General features: G+C 40.0%; 1 gene segment (V, D, J or C); it reads left to right on the top strand.

The window, feature by feature from the left end:
• The window catches only part of LOC127546382 (immunoglobulin kappa variable 3-15-like), a 126,030-nt gene that overhangs the window by 74,130 nt on the left and 31,978 nt on the right, over positions 1-19,922 (top strand).

Below are 19,922 nucleotides of genomic sequence, written 5' to 3'. Positions count from 1 at the left end.
ATGGGAAAAGCAGAGTGAGGCTTGGCAAAAGGAGAGGGAAGCTTGGCAAAAGGAGAGGGAGGCTTGGCAAAAGGAGAGGGAGGCTTGGCAAAAGGAGAGGGAGGCTTGGCAAAAGAGCCTGAAGAAGTCAGTTAAAGAGAGAGTGGATAAAGAAGTAAAATCCTTGAACTGGCCACCCCTCCCCCACAGTGTCTCAGCTCGCTCTCAGATCTCAGAGCACAGGCGCAGCACAGTAGGGCCAGTGCCTCATGGCTACCCTGCCCCTCCCCCAAAGAAAGCAGCCTCCATTCAAGGGTTTTTTTCTTCTGTTTCTTTGATAATTTGTCTTTGATTATTAGACAGAATGAGCAAGAAACTGAAAGAGACTTTAACCCTTGACAGCTTCTATACAGATAAAGAGCAGACTCCAAATCCTGAGGAGACTAAAAACAAACAGTCCCCACGTGAATCCCCAAAGGAGGAGATCATCTGTTCCTCAGCACAGATGAATCTCATGGAGAAAATTAAAAAGTCTCTCACAAGGGAGCTAGAAGAAAAATGGGAAAAGGAGAGGGAGGCTTTGCAAAAGGAGAGGGAGACTTGGCAAAAGAGCCTGGAGAAGTCACTTAAAGAGAGAGTGGATAAAGAAATCAAATCCTTGAAAAATAGGATTGGTGAACTGGAAAACAAAATTGGCGAAATGGAAAAAAATTCCACAGAACAAAAGAACTCAATTGGACAATTAGAAAAAGATCTTTAAAAAGTGAGTGAAGAAAATACTTCACTGAAAATCAGAATTGAACAATTGGAATTGAATGACTCGAGGAGACAAGAAGAATCAGTCAAGCAAATCCAAAAAAATCAAACAATGGAAAAGAATGTGAAATACCTTCTGGGGAAGACAACAGACCTGGAAAACAGATCCAGGAGAGACAATCTGAGAATCATCGGACTCCCAGAAAAGTATGATGAAAAAAAGAGCCTGGACACTATTTTCCAGGAAATTATCAAAGAGAACTGTCCAGAAGTCATAGAAACAGAGGGTAAAATAGACATTGAAAGAATTCATCAATCCCCTACTGAAAGGGATCCTAAAATCAAAACACCAAGAAATATAGTGGCCAAATGCCAGAACCCTCAGACAAAGGAAAAAATATTGCAAGTGGCTAGAAAAACCCAATTCAAGTTATCGAGGAGCCACAATAAGGATCACCCAGGATCTAGCAGCATCCACATTAAAGGATTGAAGGGCCTGGAATATGATATTCCGAAAGGCTAAGGAACTTGGGATGCAACCAAAAATAACTTACCCAGCGAGAATGAGCATCTTTTTCCAGAGAAGAAGATGGACATTCAACGAAGTAAGCGAATTTCACCTATTTTTGATGAAAAAGCCAGAACTTAACAAAAAATTTTATCTACAAGTACAGAACTCAAGAGAAATCTAAAAAGGTAAAGATTAATCTTGAGAACTATATTTCGGTTATAAAGATATATAAAGAATACAGATATACCTTGTTCTAGAAACTAGATGTGGAAAGGACATTGTACCAGAAAAATGGGAAAGTGGGGGTACTACATTTCATGAAGAGGCAAAGAAAACCTATTATATCTGAGATAAAGAATGGAGAGGGATGAATATAGTGAGTATTTTACTGCTTTCAGAATTGGCTTTAAGAGAAAAAAATTTAGATATATTCAATCTATGGTGAAACTTCTCCCACCTCATTGAAAAGTGAGAAGGGAAAAGTGAAAAGGGAAGGAATAAGCTAAGTGGAAGGGAATATGGTAACTAGGAGGGAAAGGGGTAAGATAGGGGGAGGAACTCTAAGGGGGGGGGAGGGATACTAAAAAAGGGAGGGCTGTGAGAAGCAAATGGTGCTCACAAGCTTAATACTGGGAAGGGGTAAGGGGGTAAGAAGGGAAAAAAAGCATAAACCGGGGTTAACAAGATGGCAAGTAGTACAGAAATGGTCATTTTAACCATAAATGTGAACGGGGTAAACTCCTCCATAAAGAGGAAGCGGTTAGCCGAATGGATTAAAAGCCAGAATCCTACAATATGTTGTTTACAGAAAACTCACCTGAAGCTGGGAGATACATGCAGATTAAAGGTAAAAGATTGGAGCAAAATCTACTATGCTTCAGGTGAAGTCAAAAAAGCAGGGGTAGCCATCCTGATCTCAGATCAAGCTAAAGCAAAAATTGATCTAATCAAAAGAGATAAGGAAGGGCACTATATCTTGCTAAAGGGTAGAATGAATAATGAAGCAGTATCTATATTAAACATATATGCACCAAGTGGTGTAGCATCTAAATTCTTAAAAGAGAAATTAAGAGAGCTGCAAGAAGAAATAGACAGTAAAACTATAATAGTGGGAGATCTCAACCTTGCACTCTCAGAATTAGATAAATCAAACCACAAAATAAATAAGAAAGAAGTCAAAGAGATAAATAGAATACTAGAAAAATTAGATATGATAGATCTCTGGAGAAAATGTAATGGGGACAGAAAGGAGTACACCTTCTTTTCAGCAGTTCATGGAACTTATACAAAAATTGACCATATATTAGGACATAAAAACCTCAAACTCAAATGCAGTAAGGCAGAAATAGTGAATGCATCCTTTTCAGACCACGATGCATTGAAAATTACATTCAATAAAAAGCCACGGGAAAGTAGACCAAAAAAAATTGGAAACTAAATAATCTCATACTAAAGAATGATTGGGTGAAACAGCAAATTATAGACATAATTAATAACTTCATCCAAGAAAACGATAATAATGAAACATCATACCAAAATGTATGGGATGCAGCCAAAGCGGTAATAAGGGGAATCTCATATCTCTAGAGGCCTATTTGTATAAAATAGAGAAAGAGAAGGCCAATGATTTGGGCTTACAACTAAAAATGCTAGAAAAGGAACAAATTAAAAACTCCCAGTCAAACACTAAACTTGAAATTCTAAAAATAAAAGGAGAGATCAATAAAATTGAAAGTAAAAAAAACTATTGAATTAATTAATAAAACTAAGAGTTGGTTCTATGAAAAAAACAACAAAATAGACAAACCCTTAGTAAATCTGATTAAAAAAAAAGGAAAGAGGAAAATCAAATTGTTAGTCTTAAAAATGAAAAGGGAGAACTCACCACTAACGAAGAGGAAATTAGAGCAATAATTAGGAGTTACTTTGCCCAACTTTACGCCAATAAATTCGACAAATTAAATGAAATAGAAGAATACCTCCAAAAATATAGCTTGCCTAAACTAACAGAGGAAGAAGTAAATATCCTAAACAGTCCTATCTCAGAAAAAGAAATAGAACAAACTATCAATCAACTCCCTAAGAAAAAATCCCCAGGACCAGATGGATTTACATCTGTATTCGATCAAACATTTAAAGATCAATTAACTCCAATGCTAAATAAACTATTTGAAAAAGTAGGGATTGAAGGAGTCCTACCAAACTCCTTTTATGACACAGACATGGTACTGATACCTAAACCAGGTAGGCTGAAAACAGAGAAAGAAAATTATAGACCAATCTCCCTAATGGATATTGATGCTAAAATCTTAAATAAAATATTAGCAAAAAGATTACAGAAAATCAACCCCAGGATAATACACTATGACCAAGTAGGATTTATACCAGGAATGCAGGGCTGGTTCAATATTAGGAAAACTATTAGCATAATTGACTATATCAATAACCAAATAAACAAAAACCATATGATCATCTCAATAGATGCAGAAAAAGCATTTGATAAAATCCAACATCCATTCCTAATAAAAACACTTGAGAGCATAGGAATAAATGGACTTTTCCTTAAAATAGTCAGGAGCATATATTTAAAACCTTCAGTAAGCATCATATGCAATGGGGAAAAACTGGAACCTTTTCCAGTAAGATCTGGAGTGAAGCAAGGTTGCCCATTATCACCATTATTATTTAATATCATATTAGAAACACTAGCCTCGGCAATAAGAGTCGAGAAAGATATTAAAGGAATTAGAGTAGGCAATGAGGAAACCAAACTATCACTCTTTGCAGATGATATGATGGTATACCTAGAGAACCCCAGAGATTCTACTAAAAAGCTATTAGAAATAATTCATAATTTTAGCAAAGTAGCTGGCTACAAAATAAATCCCCCCATAAATCCTCAGCATTTTTATACATCACCAACAAAACCCAACAGCAAGAGATACAAAGAGAAATTCCATTCAGAATAACTATTGATACTATAAAATATTTGGGAATCTATCTACCAAAGGAAAGTCAGGAATTATATGAGCAAAATTATAAAAAAGTCTCCACACAAATAAAGTCAGACTTAAATAATTGGAAAAATATTAAGTGCTCTTGGATTGGCCGAGCAAATATAATAAAGATGACACTCCCTAAACTAATCTATTTATTTAGTGCTATACCAATCAGACTTCCAAGAAAATATTTTAATGATCTAGAAAAAATAACAACCAAATTCATATGGAACAATAAAAAGTCGAGAATCTCAAGGGAATTAATGAAAAAAAATTCAAATGAAGGTGGCCTAGCTGTACCTGATCTAAAATTATATTATAAAGCAGCAGTCACCAAAACCATTTGGTATTGTTTAACAAATAGATTAGTGGAAAAGGTTAGGTTCACAAGACTGAATAGTCAACTATAGCTATCTAGTGTTTGACAGACCCAAAGACCCTAACTTCTGGGATAAGAATTCATTATTTGATAAAAACGCTGGGATAACTGGAAATTAGTATGGCAGAAATTAGGCATGGACCCACACTTAACACCATATACCAAGATAAGATCAAAATGGGTCCATGACCTAGGCATAAAGAATGAGATTATAAATAAATTAGAGGAACATAGGATAGTTTATCTCTCAGACTTGTGGAGGAGAAAGAAATTTGTGACCAAAGATGAACTAGAGACCATTACTGATCACAAAATAGAAAATTTTGATTACATACAATTAAAAAGCCTTTGTACAAATAAAACGAATGCAAACAAGATTAGAAGGGAAGCAACAAACTGGGAAAACATCTTCACAGTTAAAGGTTCTGATAAAGGCCTCATTTCCAAAATATATAGAGAACTGACTCAAATTTATAAGAAATCAAGCCATTCTCCAATTGATAAATGGTCAAAGGATATGAACAGACAATTTTCAGAGGATGAAATTGAAACTATTACCACTCATATGAAAGAGTGTTCCAAATCATTATTGATCAGAGAAATGCAAATTAAGACAACTCTGAGATACCACTACACACCTGTCAGATTGGCTAAGATGACAGGAAAAAATAATGATGAATGTTGGAGGGGATGCGGGAAAACTGGGACACTGATGCATTGTTGGTGGAGTTGTGAACGAATCCAACCATTCTGCAGAGCAATCTGGAATTATGCCCAAAAAGTTATCAAATTGTGCATACCCTTTGATCCAGCAGTGTTTCTATTGGGCTTATATCCCAAAGAAATACTAAAGAAGGGAAAGGGACCTGTATGTGCCAAAATGTTTGTGGCAGCCCTGTTTGTAGTGGCTAGAAACTGGAAAATGAATGGATGCCCATCAATTGGAGAATGGTTGGGTAAATTGTGGTATATGAATGTTATGGAATATTATTGTTCTGTAAGAAATGACCAGCAGGATGAATACAGAGAGGACTGGCGAGACTTACATGAATTGATGCTAAGTGAAATGAGCAGAACCAGGAGATCATTATACACTTCGACAACGATATTGTATGAGGACATATTTTGATGGAAGTGGATTTCTTTGACAAAGAGACCTGAGTTTCAATTGATAAATGACAGACAAAAGCAGCTACACCCAAAGAAAGAACACTGGGAAACGAATGTGAACTATCTGCATTTTTGTTTTTCTTCCCAGGTTATTTATACCTTCTGAATCCAATTCTCCCTGTGCAACAAGAGAACTGTTCGGTTCTGCAAACATATATTGTATCTAGGATATACTGCAACATATCCAACATATAAAGGACTGCTTGCCATCTAGGGGAGGGGGTGGAGGGAGGGAGGGAAAAAAATCGGAACAGAAACGAGTGTCAATATAAAGTAATTATTAAATAAAAATTAAAAAAAAAAACAAATTCCAAAGATGATCTGTGTGGAGCCATTGAGGAAGAAAAAGAAGTTTCTCTTGATGTAGAGGGGCCCCTCTAGAGCTTAGTTTCTTATACAGTCTATTTATTTATTTATTTAGTATTACAGGATTTTATAATCTTTATTCAGAAATTCTTCATTCTACATATTTTAAATATCTCATATGGTCATTGAAGATTCTACTTTCCTCTCTCCCAAATGGGTGCATATGTGCACACACTTGTGCACACACACACACACACACACACAGACACACGCACACAGAGAGACAAATAAATTAAAAGACCATGAAAACTATACATCTAATTCCATATGAAGTATACTTTTGATTATACAGTCTATTTAATCAATGAATAAATTAATACATGAAAAAAATACAGATTCATCATTTGTTATGGGCCAAGAACCGGAGACACAAGGGCAACAGTAAGCTGGTCCCCGCTCCCCAGGAGCTCACAGAGGACTGAGGGGAGTTGTCACATGTTGGAGATTTCAATGCAGGTTGGAGGGAAAGGTCCTTTAGTTCTCCAAGTACAGGAAAAAGTGATGATAATTTCTCTCCATTAAAGCCATTTCTTCTAATCAAACCAGATCAATTTCAGGTGCGGAATCAGTTGACATTTTCAAGGACTTTGGTAGCAGGAACTTCCTTCAGTGGCTCTGCCAGTCATGCAGTGAGGGGGAAATCCAATATTATATATATATATATATATATATATATATATATCAGGACTAGGAAATGACTCGCTTCTGTTATATTGATTGAAATGCTACAAAGTTCTTCCTGACATTCACATGTAGTTATTTCTGTGAACTGGTGGGAATCTCATAAGAATTATGTGTGATGGAGGGGGGGAGCAATTCAGGCTACAAGGCAGGATGACCCCCTTTGAAGTGAGTGGTCATATATGTGAATGTCATCAGGATGGTACCATACTGGTCTTGAGTTTTCTTGGAAATTTTGATAATTTCAGGTCCATGGGGACAGAATAAGAGCTAATCTCCCAGGATATCCCCATCCCAAGGTCCCAGAAGGGGACTGCTCCCCTGATACAGCTCAGGATTCTGGACTACCTAGGCAGTGAGATCACTGGGTCTGCCTCTGAGCAGCAGCCTCCCTCCCTGGGCTGTTTTGCATGGCTCACTCCCAGCCCAGGAAGTTCCTGCTGAGAGCAGCTATAAAGAGGCAGCTGGGGAGGAAGGGACTGCTTAGCTCAGACTCAGGCACATGGAGATGGGGTCCCAGGCTCAGATGTTCTTTCTCCTGTTGTTCTGGATCCCAGGTGAGTGAGGAAGAGCAGAGACAGGCCTGTCTTTTGTCGCTCTGGGGAAATTTGGGATTTTGAGGGTCAGAGAGAAAATATGGCTGTTTGCTGGGATCATGTGGCAGGGCACAGCTCCTCAAGGTTTCATTCTTTGTCAGAGACATTTCTCTTTTTGTGACTATGGCCCGGGGCTGTTCTCACTGTTTCTCTTGTGTTTCTGATTCCAGATGCCCGAGGGGCCATTATGGTGACCCAGTCTCCAGCCTCCCTGGCTGCGTCTCCAGGAGAGAGAGTCACCATGTCCTGCAGGGCCAGTCAGGGTATTAGCACTTACCTGAACTGGTACCAACAGAAACCAGGCCAGGCCCCCAGGCTCCTCATCTACTTGTCTAAGAGGCTGGCATCCGGGGTCCCTGCCCGGTTCAGTGGCAGTGGCTCTGGGACAGATTTTTCCCTCACAATCAGCAACATGGAGGCTGAGGATGCTGCAGTCTATCACTGTCTGAGTAATTACTATCCTCCCACAGTGATACAGCCCCGAACAAAAACCTGCCCAGCAGCTGCTCAAGGAGGCATCAGGGCCCCAGGGGCTTCTCCTTCCCCTCAGCTGGGACTGGGCAGCTTCTCTGCGCTGCCTCAGGGGGAGCTTTCTAGGTCTCAGAGGAAGATGCTGGGGCTGTGATGAGTTCCGAGATTGATTCATTTCCCAGCCAAGAATCATGAGGTGACACAGTCCAAATAATTCCCATCCCAAGTAGGGCTTGTCTAACCCATATGTGATCGTCTGTTCTCTTTCCAAATCTTCAGTGTTCCTGTAGCCGTTCCTGGAAGAAGCCTAGTATGGGCGGCCTGACCCCCAAGGGACTCATTGATGCGGTGGATCGAGCCTCATTGTTAGGAAGCCCTGAATTCCATTGCAGCCTGAGATCCTTTTCCGTTGTGTGATTCTGGACACGTCACTTAACCTTTGTCTCAGTCTTCTAGGGTTGTTGAGAGAATCACGTGCGATGATGACTGTAAAGTGCCTCTCACTGCGCCTGACACTTTGAGCTATTATTCTTATGTCGGCGCCTCCAGGACCGGATCATCAATTGTACTTGGACGTAGTTCTCTCTGCCAGGGAGGCTGTTCTTAGATTGAGTCTAAACTCGGCCTCTCTGCCCCTTCCCCCCTTTCATCACTTTCTGTACTTTGGTATCAGACAGAAGAAGTCACCCCCTCCTCCTTGTCACAGCCCTTTTGATACTTGAAGGCCGTCACTCCCTGCCCCATATCAGGCCCGGCTCCTCTGCAGAGTCATTTTGTTGGACTTTGTTTATTTGTGGTTTCACTGAGGCAGAACATCAGGAGAGCGTCACAGTCTGTCAGACACTCACTGGAGTCTGGGCCTTCCAACTGGGCAGATGCCAACTCAGCCATGGGCGCCCATGCTGAGACCCCTTTTTATCACATCCTTCCTAAGCTCACTGAGAGGGCTCCACCCAAGCCCTTTAGGTCCTTCTCCATTGTTCTGCACATTCTCAGCACATAGCATGAGGTTATGGATCATCCAATAGCTGCCCCATTCTTTTGCCACCTGACAAATCTGTGAGCTTCTATTCTGGATGAGTCTGTATTCTTCCCCTTCTTAAGAATTCTTTGTTTCTCTTTTTTTCTTCCTTCCCACCAGCCTTTCCATTGACTCCCTTAAACAGCTCTAGTTAATCAAGACATAAAAGGAGTGCAGTGATGTGAATGAAAACCAAACCTTCTTGACCAAACTAAATGCTTTATCCCAGCAATGACCCTGCTTGACTGGGGAAAAGAGCTAATAAATAGGATCTTCTCCTTGTGTTGTATTATGTTAATTTGCTTGTCGGTTTTACTGAACTGTTCCCCACTTCTTTTTATTTTTTATTATTTGTCATAGTCCTTTGAGTATAAGACCAAGCAGAGATTTATCTGTAATTCAATGTAAAAAAGAAAAGATATTAATAAATTTAAGTCAAAATACAGCCATAATGTGCTAATTTTGGATACATCTACATCTTGCTGAAAAATAACTACCTATATTTTTCTTTCTAATTTAGGTTTTGTCTTAAAAAGGGGTCTTACTGAGTAGAATAAGCTGGGACATGTTTGTTAATTAATATAAAGAATTTAATTTTAACATTACATAAATGTGTATATTAGATAACTTGCTGTCTAGGGGAGGGAGTATGGCAAGGGAGAGCAAATACTTGACTACTGGTGCCCTTCAGGGATCTGTCTTGGCCCCTCTTCTCTTCACCCTCTGTATCACTTTAGTAGGTGATATCATCAGTTCCCACTTATTTCATTCATGTTGCTTTGCTGACAATTTACAAATCTGCTTCTCCTGTCCCTATCTCTCTCTGCCACCCTCCAAACTGGTATCTCCTACTGCCTTTCAGACAACTTAATTGGAAGTCCAGTAGATTGTAAAGTCAACATGTCCAAAACAAAACTTGTCTCCCCCAACCCTGCCAACCTTCCTCTTCTCCTACTTGTGTCAGTGCTGTAGAGGGCAACAACTGCCTTTAAAATCTTTAAGGCTCTGACCTAGGATTCATCCTGAATTCTTCCTATCTCTCAGGGCCTTCCCCCACCCCACAACTCAGCTGTGGCTAACAGAAAGAGATCTCAATGGCCTGGATCTCCTGGTAGATAGATCACTGGTCTTGAGGCTTATGAAATGGGTTCAGTCTAGTTCTGTTGCCTCTATGATCATAACCAAGGCTCTTAAACTATCTAAATTTAATATTCATAATAATATTAATTAGAAATTATATTGTATTTTAATGTTTGCAAAGCACTTTTCATATGCTTATCATTTAATTTCTATTCTATTCATCCAAAATACCTGACAGTTTTCTATCTCATTAAAGAACTATTTTGTTCCCTGTATGATTATACTCAGATGGAAGGATAAGAGAAAAGTTCCAGGAACTTCATGCCTAAAACTCTTGTCATATATAGGACAGAAAAAAATGTGGTAATACTCCAGAAAGAAGCATTTCAAAGCACAAGGAATAACTCCATATCACAAAAGACTAGCAGCATCTAGTAAACTCCAGAGAAGATTTTGGAAAAACAATGTTCCATAATGCAATAATATTAAAATCAGGAATATCTTACTCTGCCATTCTTGAATTTAATCATGCAGGGAACAAAACTGATCTTTAATGGAATAGAGAAGTGTTGGCTTCCTAGTGTTAACTCAACTTGAAACAAGATGATAACTCAAGGGAGATGTTAGAATCCTAGTGTTAACTCAATGGAATTGATATAATGCTTGTGTTCACACATTTAGAGAGCTCATATAATCAAGAAGTATTTAAGTATTTATTGGAGTTCACAAGTATGGGAGATTCACAAAGTTAACTAAGGGTCCAGGATTCAAGTCCCTGTTCCAGTGCCAAAATGTGGGGTTTTTCTTCTTTAAAATATAATAATATAATGGTTCTCTCTGGGAGCCGGTTTCTTGAGGAGGTTTTCTGGAGGCAGCCTTGGTTTCAGTTAAAACTAATAATCACCCAAACTCAGCCAGGTGATAAAAGTTCAAATGTTTATTTTCTCCTTCCAAAATAGCCCAGTTAGTTTTCTTAAAGGCCTATTTTTCTGCTTGGTTCCAAGAGCTCTTGCAATTGTCCTTTGCCTCTGCTTTCTTCAGCCGCCAGCCAGCATGAAGGTGAAAGATGGAATGAATCTGTCTTTCCTCTGAGAGAAGGTCTGTGGGCTTCTGTATCTCCCAGAGTGCTCCTGGCTCTCAATCTCCCAGAATGCTTCTCTCTCTCTGACTCTTGGCAATGTTCCGAACTCACTAACTTGAAGCTCTAAGAGATTCTGTATATACGATTTCCCAAAGGTTGACTCCTTTTGGAGGCGGGATTAAGGGAGGTGTGAGTTCACAAATTTACAAAGTTATCTTTGTGAATCTCCCATACTTGTGAACTCCAATGAGTACTTAAATAGTTCTTGATTATATGAGCTCTCTAAAGGTGTGAACACAAGCATTGTGTAATTCCATTGAGTTAACACTAGGATTCTAACATCTCCCTTGAGTTATCACCTTGTTTCAAGTTGAGTTAACACTAGGATTCCAATACAGAAGTTTTAAGTACTTTGGATGAAAGATATAACTGAGTCTTTTCTCCTGAGTTAGGATGCAGATTTTCTGGGCTGCCTCAGGGGAAGATTTTTCAGCCCTCAGAGAAAGAGGCTAATTCCTGTTTTGAATTTATTTTCCATATAGTTATGGGATGGTAATTTCACTGGACTAGCACACTTCTGAATGAGAAAACATCTGTTTTCTTGCAGTCTATTCTTAGATTCAGTCTAAACTCAGCCTCTCTGCATTTCACTCTCTGTTTACCTTTTTGAGCTTTGGTACAGAACAAGTCTCACCCCAATCCTTGTAACATGCATTTGGATGCTTGCTTGTAACATGACCCATGTTGGTCCTCCCCCAAGCTCAGCCTCCCTGGCTCCTTCAGAGCTTCCTGTACCTGGGCCTCTGGCCCTTTCCCCATCCTGGCTGCCTCCTCTGCCTGGACACCAGCCTGCCTCAGGCCTTTCTCCCATGGGATCCCCAGGAGGGAAAACAGGATCTAAGGGTTCTCAAACCAGGGCAAGCCTAGAACAGCTTGGGATCTAGGAGGAAATTACTCAGCTCCTGACAGAGAAGGGATGGACACAGAGGACAGAGACAAACATGTCTGGCACGACTATTCTGTGGATTTAGTTTATTGGATTCTGTTATCTGCGATTTTATTACAACAGAACACCAGAAGATCATCACAGACTGTCAGTCACTCACTGCCGTCTGGGGCTTCCAGCTCTGCAGATGAGAACTTTGTCAAGTATGCTCATGCTATGAGATCCCTTTTGTCATTGCTAAGTTCTCTGGGAAGACTCCAGTCAAACCAATGGGGCTCTTCTCCATGTTTCTGGACATCATCAGGACACAGTGGAGCATATGGATCATCCAACAGTTGTCCCATTCTCTTGGCTCCTCCCGTATTTGTGAACCTACATTTTGGATGATGTGCTTTATTCTATCCCTTCTTATGAACTCGTTCTTTCCATTTGTCCTTTGCTGACATATGCCTCCCCACTGACTTCTCTAAGCACCACTAGGAAAGCTTGACATATAAGGACAGCAATGATGTAAATGGAAAAAAAGAAAAGAAAATATCAAAAGAAAACTGAATGCTTCATCCCTGGAATGAAGTTTGATCTAGATAAACTAAAAATAAAAGAAGTGAGTAGAAGAATGAATACTCAAGCAGCAATAATTCAACAGGAGGAAGGAAGGAGGAGCAGTGAAAGCTTGGGTCAAAATGGCCTCTCAGCTCCTTTCCTGATCTAGAGTTTTGATGCTAATTGTGTAATGAAGGTATTATTGGTGAGTGCTAGTTGTAAATGATGCACCTGGTAATAAACATAGCGATTCCTGTCTCATTCCCCTGTTTCTATCTGGAAAATGTTATGCCGTCATTGTTCTAGCCACAGTGAACCAGCTGAGGTGGTATAGCATATGACTTGGGTATAAGATGGTGGTCCAGATACATACTAAAAGCCTACTCCATTCATTTCTACAACACAAGTACTTCCTCTGAACCAGTAATTCAGGTCACTTCAGATTCAACTTAAGTCTACCAGGATTACATGAACATACCCCAAATTACACAAATATAAAATCTTTCTTCAATTTCTCAAGCCCCTATTTGACAAACTCCCTCCATTCCTTTAGCAAATAATCCTTCAGGTTAAGAGAATTAAAACTTTTATTATTAAAGGCCATACGGTTTATTGATAGGATTAGAGAGCACTGAAAATCCTAGAAAGTCAAAAAATAATATTACAGGTTTGATTGATTCTTCTTTCTTACTCACTGCCACTCAACCCTTCTCCCATTGGTCTGAAAGGAAAAGAAGCAAACAAGATTGGGCAATGCTAATATTAGTGGGAGTGTCTACAAAAAAGAAACAGGGGAGATGGTATCTAAATATGCATTTGCTGAGAACAAATATGGTGAGTTAGGTTGCCAAGTACTAAAGAAGACATACATTTTCATAAATGTTTTAAGTTTGGATTAAGGTATCTAAACCTCATTTTAGGTGAATAAGAAAAGGTGTGTAATTACTTGCATGGAATGAGTAAAAATTTATGTTTCTACCATACCTTAGTGACTATTTTTTCTCTTTAAGATACAGACTGATCTCTTTCGTTAGAGAATAAGTGAAGGGATTTAAAGAACACCACATGACTCCCCAAGTTTGTAGTTAGTATGTGTGTGTTTATGTGTATGTGTATAATCTGGATAGAAAATGGATACATTTACCCTTGGTAGGATTTTGGAAAGAGAAAGCAGAGGAAAAATGAAAAGAGAGAGAAAGAGAAAGAAGTGATAGAAAGAACCAAGATGGAGAGAGTACATGCTTGCCTAAGACAAGTGTGTGTTAACCTTTAATAATGCATTCACAATAATATCTTCCCTTATATAGTTAGGATCCAAATGACAGTCAGAGAGATAGAGAGAAAGAGAGAGACATAGAGATAGAGAGAAAGAGAGAGACAGAAACATACAGAGACAGAGACAGAAAGAAGAGAGGGTCTTCTCTCTCAGTCATCGCCATCAAGATTACCACCAGAGTCCTCCTCAATGGGATAATTCTTCACCTGGCAGCTGGTCATCTACCTGAGAGCAATTGTCTTCCAGAAAGGGCCAAGAAATGGGCAATTCAGCTCAACACTAGCAGAAGAAATGCCAGCAGCAGAACAGGTTTGTACACCATGTTTGTCAATCTGACCCAGGATTTTGGTATTTCAGGCATGAGGCCCTATGAAAGATCATGACAAAATGCGGTTGTTCAGAGAACGTCATCAACCTTGTGTGCCATTTTCACGATGGCATTCTCGAGTGGGGTCTGGATAATGGATGATACTCTCCTGCCTTCCCAGTCATCAACAGAGGGAAGTAGCTCTGTGTTCTCCCATGCTTTGTAGCATCCTATTTTTAGTAACGTCATCAGATGTCTTCCAGAAGGAGAAAGCTGGTATTGAAGTCTGGCACCGCACTGATGGTACATTATCAGACTTCACACTAGTTGAGTTACCCCACACTGCTTTGCTCATAGAGCAGAGTGCGTTCTTTGATGTAGTCTGCCTTTCCATGTGATCCTGTTCATGTCTCACAATTGATTGTACAAATCTTCAGAGACCTTTAGAATGTCCTTGTATTGCTCAGTCTTATCTCTCTTGTGCTCTTGTCTTGTGTGTGCTCTCTGTACAATAAGCTTGCAGGCAAATATACTTTGGCATTCTGAAATAGTGTGAAGGAAAAAACAAATTAGAAGAATATAAGTAATTCCTAAATTGATAAGTTGTCAAAGATATGAACAGACATTTTTTTCATTGAAGCAAGAAAAATATATGCAGTCATATAACAAAATACCCTAATTCAGTATGAAGAGAATTTCAGTAAAAGAAATTAAACAACTTTGAGGTATCAGCAAATACCTTTCAGTTTGGCTAACATGAGTGAAAGGGAAATGACAAATGTTGGAAGACAGGGAATTGGGAAAAATTGGAACACTGATTTACTACTGGTGGAACAATAAACCGATCCAACAGTTTTAGACAGCAATCTGGAAGTGTTCCCAAGAAGTTATAAAACTGTGTAGACACTTTGAGGCAGCAATGCTTCTCTTAGATCTGTAGAGCAAGGTACAAAGGGGAAAAGGAAAAAACTTTAACTTTAAAATTAAATACAAAAATATAGTAATAGCTGTTTTTGTGGTGGGAAAGAACAGGAAGTTGGGATGCGCAACAATTGGGTTATGGCTCAGTGAGTTGTGACAGAGATTTTAATGAAAAGTTACTGGGATATAAGAAATGAGTCTATATTTTTCTAGAATCATACTGTTTCTAGAAAAATATTGAAAGACTTGTTTTCAATGATGGAGTGAAATGACCAGAAGCAAGAGGAGATTGTCCACTGTAAGAGCAATAGGGAAAACTTTGAACTAAGACATTTACTCATATCAACAACAAAGAATCTATAAAGGACACTGTTATCCATATCCTGATAAAAAACTGATAAACAGAAATACATATTTTGTGGTTTGACACATATATACACTTACATACATATGCTTAAGTTTAATGGAAGCTTTCTGGAGGGTGAGTTAGGGAGCGAAGGAGAAGAAAAAATGCATAGTGCTAAGCAGAACAGAGGAAAACTCAGAAGAAAATGCAGAAAAACGGGGTAGCTTTGAAAACAATGTGTAATGCTTATTATAGTTTCAAAAAAAGGGAAATTGTTGAAGGAAAATTCATGTTGTATTGAATCTTGTTTTCCAGGTGTGTCCCATACATTAAAAAATGTTCCTTTTTTGTTTTTGTAGGCATTAAAGTTTAAAATGAATAAAAGCTTTTAAAAAAGTAAACATAATTAACAAAAATTACAATAAAATATTGATAATGAACTAAGTCACTATACAACTGATAGGGGACATTAGCCTGACACCACTGTTTTGGGGGAAGAGACAGGATTAGAATGTCTCTTATGAGATGAAATTGTCAATAATCCAGTTACTTGAAAGGAAAGCTCTTAAGATCATTCTGCCTTTCTACTTCCCCCTGCCCCATCTGTTGATTTGCATGTCTCCCCAGGGACAGCCCCAGATCCTTAGACCCAGATAAATGCCAGCTCATGGGTGAGGTCTCTGTTCAGCAGCATCCAAGGCCAGGGGAGGAGATGGGGGCCCAGGCTCAGCTCCTCTGCTCTTTGCTGCTCTGGATCTCAGGTGAGGGATCCTGCACATCCTCCATTGCTTTCTGGCCATCTCTGGGATGTGTCTGGGGGAGGTTGGGAGAGAAGAAGGAGATTCGGCCTATTCCCTTTTCCTTGTCCGTTCTGAATTGAAAGTCCAGGACAATGAAGTCATATGGATCATGTTCTGTCTTTTCTTTTTGATTCCAGGTTCCAGGGGGGCCATTGTGGTGACTCAGTCGCCAGAATTTTTGTCAGTGTCTCCAGGAGAGAAGGTCACCATTAGCTGCAAGACCAGCTCGGGTGTTAGTTATTGCTTAAATTGGTACCAACAGAAGACAGGGGAGGCTCCCAAGCTCCTAATTTATGCAGCAAACAACCTGCATACTGGGGTCCCTGCCCGGTTCAGTGGCAGTGGCTCTGGGACAGATTACTCCCTCACAATCAGCAACATGGAGGCTGAGGACGCTGCAGTCTATTACTGTCAGCAATACTATAACTGGCCTCCCACAGTGATACAGCCCCGAACAAAAACCTGCCCAGCAGCTGCTCAAGGAGGCATCAGGGCCCCGGGGGCTTCTCCTTCCCCTCAGCTGGGACTGGGCAGCTTCTCTGGGCTGCCTCAGGGGGAGATTTCTGGGTCTCAGAGGAAGATGCTGGGGCTGTGACGAGTTCTGAGCTTGATTCCTTTCCCAGCCAAGAATCATGAGGTGACACAGTCCAAATAATTCCCAGCCCAAAGTAGGGCTTGTCTAACCCATATGTGATCGTCTTTCCTCTTTCCAAATCTTCAAACAGTCTTTGTGTAGCCTTTTCTGGAAGAAGCCTAGTATGGGCGGCCAGACCCCCAAGGGACTCATTGATGCGCTGGATCGAGCCTCGTTGTCAGGAAGCCCTGAACTCCATTGCAGCCTGAGATCCTTTTCTGTTGTGTGATTCTGGACACGTCACTTAACCTTTGTCTCAGTCTTCTAGGGTTGTTGAGAGAATCACTTGCGATGATGACTGTAAAGTGCCTCTCACTGCGCCTGACACTTTGAGCTATTATTCTTATGTCGGCGCCTCCAGGACCGGATCATCAATTGTACTTGGACGTAGTTCTCTCTGCCAGGGAGGCTGTTCTTAGATTGAGCCTAAACTCGGCCTCTCTGCCCCTTCCCCCTTTGCTCTCATTTCTGGGCTTTGGTACCAGACAGAACAAATCCCACCCCCATCCTTGTCACAGCCCCTCAGAAGGCTTGCAGTTATTCCATGCCCCATGTTGCTCCTCCCCCAAACTCAGCCTCCCTGGCTCCTTCAGAGCTTCCTGGCTCTGGGCCTCTGGCCCTTTCCCCATCCTGGCTGCCTCCCTCTGCCTGGACACAGCCTGCCTCAGGCCATTCTCCCACGGGGCACCCAGGAGGGAAAGCAGGATTTCAGGGGAGCTCTGACAAGGGCAAATGTAGAAGACCTTGGGACCTAGACAAGAGTTATCCACCTCCTGACAGAGGAGAGATGGACCAAAAGGACACACACACACACACACACCCCAGACCTGACTACTCTGAGGATTCAGTTTGTTTATCTGTGGTTTCTCTAAGATAGATCACCCGTCGGTCACGGTCTGTCGGACAAGGACTGGGCCTTCCAGCTGGGCAGAAGCCCACTCAGCCATGGGCGCCCATGTTGTGAGACCCCTTTTATCACATCCTTCCTAAGCTCACTGAGAAGGCTCCACCCAAGCCAGTGGGGTCTTTCTCCATGGTTCTGCACATTCTCAGCACATAGAATGAGGCTATGGATCATCCAGTAGCTGCCCCATTCTTTTGCCACCTGACAGATCTGTGAGCTCATATTCTGGATGTGTCTGTATTCTCCCCCTTCTTAAGAGTTCTTTGTTTCCATTTGTTCTCCCTTCCCACCTGCTTTCCATTGACTTCCCTAAGCACCTCTAGTTAAACAAGACATAGAAGGAGTGCAGTGAGGTGAATGAAAACCAAACCTTCCTGACCAAACTAAATGCTTTATCCCAGCAATGACCCTGCTTGATCCAGGAAAGGAGTTGAGAAATCGGATCTTCTCCTCTTTGTGTTGTGTTATGTTATTTGCTTGTAGGTTTTACTGAACTGTTCCCCACTCCTTTTAATTTTTTATTATTTGTCATAGTCCTTTGAGTGCAAGACCAAGCAGAGATATGTGAGTAATTCATTGTAAAAGAAAAGATATTAATAAATTCGAGTCAAAATACAGTCATAATGTGCAAATTTTGGATACATCTACATCTTGCTGAAAAAAACTACCTATATTGTTCTGTCTTTCTAATTTCGTTTTTGTCTTTAAAAGGGGTCTTACTGAGTAGAATATGTCTGTGGACTATTATAAAAAGTTTAATTTTAACATTACATATTTATGTATATTGGATAACTTTCTGTGTAGGGGAGAGAGTAAGGCAATGGAGGGAAAAATTTGGAAAAAAAAGTTTTGCAAGGATGAATGATGAAAGTTATCTATGCAAATATTTTGCAAATAAAAAAGAAATCTATATGATTAAATCAAATTAAGTAAAGTAGTCATATCATGGCATAGAGAAATATTTATATAGCTTATTTGGAAAAAAATAACATTCCACACAAGACATATCCCCTACATAGAGAATGTCCACTTGGTCAGGGAGAAAGGACAAAATGGGAATATCCTGATAAATCCACATGGAATTGCGAAGAGAAGTGTGATTTAAACATGAAAGTGTTCATGACTTCACCAGTGCCTGAGCGACCCTCTTTGAATGAGACCTGGTCGACAAAGGAAGAATTCAAATCATTGGAAGCTCTCTGACCATATATAAAGAGCCATGCTTAAAAAAAAAAAGAATCAAAAAAACATTTTTAAATTTAAATTTAAAATTTTTTAAATCTTTAAAGAAGAACCTTTCCACTCACCCCAACAGAACATACAAAAAAAGTATTCTGCATAAAAATCTGATTCTCCATTTCATACACTTTGATTTTTAAAAAAAGTATATGATAAATCGTATATTTCATTTTCTAAATCTTCTGTGTTTCTTTACTCTACTGCAAAGTGCTTCCTTTCTCTTCAAGACATTTTTTAAAATGTTGTTTCCCCAATCTTTCACCACTATTGCTAAACCTACTTGCTTCTCATCTGTCTCACTGTTCTTCATCAATTAAAATTGAGAGAATGAAAGAGAAAAAAAACAAAACCTTGTAAGAAATAAACAGAATCCAACAAAATGAATCCACAGAATTGTTGTGCCCTGAAACATAAGTCTCTGTCCCTCGCATCTATGACTTCTCTGTCAGAAGGTGGGTGGAGAACTTCATCATTGTTCCTCTGGAGACATGATTGTCTGGGTCATTATATTGGTCAGAGTTTCTCCATCATCTTTTCTTGATCCTTTCCCAGATCCTGTCCCCTGACTACTGGTGCCCTTCAGGGATCTTTCCCGGCCCCTCTTCTCTTCACCCTCTGGATCACTTTAGTAGGCGATATCATCAGTTCCCACTTATTTCATTCATGTTGCTTTGCTGACAATTTGGAAAGCTGCTTCTCCTGTCCCTCTCTCTCTGCCACCCTCCAAACTGGTATCTCCTACTGCCTTTCAGACAACTTAATTGGAAGTCCAGTAGCTCTTAAAGTCAACATGTCCAAAACAAAACATGTCTTCCCCCCTTCAATCTTCCTCTTCTCCTACTTGTCTCAGTGCTGTAGAGGGCGACAACTGCCTTTAAAATCTTTAAGGCTCTGACCTAGGATTCATCCCGAACTC

Source organism: Antechinus flavipes, chromosome 2 (genome assembly GCF_016432865.1).
Source record: "Antechinus flavipes isolate AdamAnt ecotype Samford, QLD, Australia chromosome 2, AdamAnt_v2, whole genome shotgun sequence".
NCBI lineage: Eukaryota > Metazoa > Chordata > Mammalia > Dasyuromorphia > Dasyuridae > Antechinus > Antechinus flavipes.
The sequence above is the reverse complement of the archived record's forward strand: the minus strand, read 5'-3'. Positions and strand labels throughout refer to the sequence as shown.